Here is a 2,591-nt window from a genome sequence, read left to right as displayed (position 1 = left end):
CCATACAAAATATTTTCACAATACAAAGCAACTGCAATATCTTACTTTAAAAATTCATGGATTCCATCGTATTTTTCAAGTGAATTGCCTGACTTTGATGTCAAAATGTATTCAAGATTTGTTTGTATACATCTATAATGATTTCTGCTGGGTTTGTGATTATTTAAATCAGAAATCATTTCAACTTATCTGTTGGAATGAGTAGTACAAAAACTAAAAATATTTCTGGTGCTTGAATGAAAAAATTATATTTTAAAATAATCTGTTTTTTGTTTGTATAATGTACATAATCTATTTAATTCTCTCCTAGATGTAATACTTTGAATTCTACATTGTTTTATTATATATATTTGTTCATTACAAATGTGTTATTTCAGATAGCATTCCATATAGAACAAGTTTAAGATTCCTTTTTTTCCTAGGTCCTTATAGTATTTTATTTCATTGGGATAAAATGACAATGTTATCTAATTTCAAAAGTTTTGTAAAGATTATGCTATGTAAAGGCCTTTCTAAGGTGAGGATTTAATGCATTGATGTCAAAATAACTTTCAGTTCAATGAATTACATGTATTGTTACATTTGTATTTTTTAATATTTTTATTGTGAAAATACTGTACAGTGGGGTTACAATTATATGGGCAAGATAATGAGTACATTTCTTAACAAGCATTGTAGCCTCCTCTTTGTTTACCCTTCCCATCCATTCCCATCCTTCCCCTGCCCCCCCAATCAATCCTCGCCGGTACCCCCCCCACACGCACCAAAGTTGTAAAGTTCATTTTTCGACATAACGACATGTATTTTTTAATCAATTTTTAATAACTGTTTTTCATATCTTGCATCTGAAGGATGAAAAATATGGAATACTTCACAAATTTTCATATCATCCTTGTGCAAGTGCCATGATAATTTCTATATTGTAATTTGGGTAAACGTGCTGCTGAAGCGTGTAGTATCCTGTAGATTTAAGTAGTTAATGATGCATTCTTTATACAGGCATATATCCTTGGTTGACTGTTTGTAACTAGGAAACCTTATTGTTCCTAAAAATGCTATTGATCTTACTTCTCTAAAATTCTGTGCATATTGGAAAAAATTTATATTGTTTGGTCGATTGCTCACATTTGCAATTTTTTGTCAATGACTATTTTAAGTATTTTTCATCTTAAATTTGATCATACTTTGAAGCCTTTATAGCTAGGTCCAAAAGTGATTGCTTTTCAAGTATTTGTTTATAAACTGAGTTAGCTTTGTGGAGCTAATGGATTCAAAGTAAGCCTTGCTTAAGAGCACTTCTAAACTTCTGCAGCTTAAAAATTCCTAAATGAGGTCTTATTGGCAAAAATGTCTACCTGACCCTTTACTCTTCTTCCATGTAGCAACAGACCAACCAGAATATTTTACCCTGACAGCATAGATTTTCTTATTGGAACAAAACTATTCTTAGTTAAAAGGGATCATAGAGAGATAAACAGTTAAGACAGAATCATTTAGACTAGAAGGTATTTTATCAAAATATATATATTTTTTATACCTAACATTTCAAAAGTAGCTAAAGCCAAGAAGGTGAAAAAATTTTTCACATGCATGATTACTTAATGTCCTGGTCAGCCTACCATCCAACCAAGCAGGAATTTACACTACTGCCTTTCTTTCACGAAATATTTTCATAGTTACAAGAGAAGTCTATATGTTTCTCCTCGATAATAGGCCTTAAATTGGTAGTTTTTTAATCACAGTGTTTCCTCTTGTCTCTAGGCTGTAAAGCTACAAATGATAAAGCTTTAGGTCCAACTCTACCAAACACTGAGGTAGAAATAATGGAATAATACATTAAAACACAGTTGCCTTTGATACCCTAACCACTGCAGAACATTGCAAAACATGTGCCTTATTCTTATATTATATATATTTATATATTGTATATTTATACATGCTGATATTTTATTTCACACAGTGAAACTTATTAATTGATAATTTGTCAAATAAATAGATATTTATTACAATAAATAGATTGGAATATAAATAATAAGTTTTATAATGTACATTAGAATATAGAAATTATCAATGCAATGTCTTCGTTATAAACTTTTGGTATGTTCTAAGTGTTCTTGATCTTCTGAATTCACATTGTAAAAAAAATTGTTTTCCTCTAATCTATAAGGGATTTTACTCTGCTGCTCTCTTTATTGTTTTAACTCACTGGTTCCAAAATGTTTTCTCCATATTTCTGAATCATTCCTACTGATTATACACAAATTTTGCTGATATGATATGTAAAAGGTATCATTCTTCCACAGGACCCACGGGTCCTAGGATCCCATGTCCCAGTTATCTGCTTCATCAGATAACAAGGGCAAGATTTCTCATGCAGGCTCATGAAACATGCCAAAAGAAAGTAATTGAAAATCCTTCTCAATTCCTTACGACACTGGAATTAGCAGTAATCAATTGTGAAATGCAATGCAACTTAAAATGAAAGATGAGACCACAAAATCTGAAAGTACACTAATTCAAACTTTCAGTTTAGAAATGACCAGCCCATATGAGTGACCAAGATCACAACTGGCACAAAATTGTTTTTAATA

General features: G+C 30.8%; 1 pseudogene; it reads right to left on the bottom strand.

Moving 5' to 3' along the window:
* Window positions 1-855: 855 nt before the first annotated feature.
* Window positions 856-952, bottom strand: LOC122099274 (annotated as a pseudogene).
* Between the last annotated feature and the right edge of the window lie 1,639 nt (window positions 953-2,591).

Source organism: Dipodomys spectabilis, unplaced genomic scaffold (genome assembly GCF_019054845.1).
Source record: "Dipodomys spectabilis isolate Male_0828 unplaced genomic scaffold, ASM1905484v1 ptg000507l, whole genome shotgun sequence".
In the NCBI taxonomy this organism is placed as follows: domain Eukaryota; kingdom Metazoa; phylum Chordata; class Mammalia; order Rodentia; family Heteromyidae; genus Dipodomys; species Dipodomys spectabilis.
The sequence above is the reverse complement of the archived record's forward strand: the minus strand, read 5'-3'. Positions and strand labels throughout refer to the sequence as shown.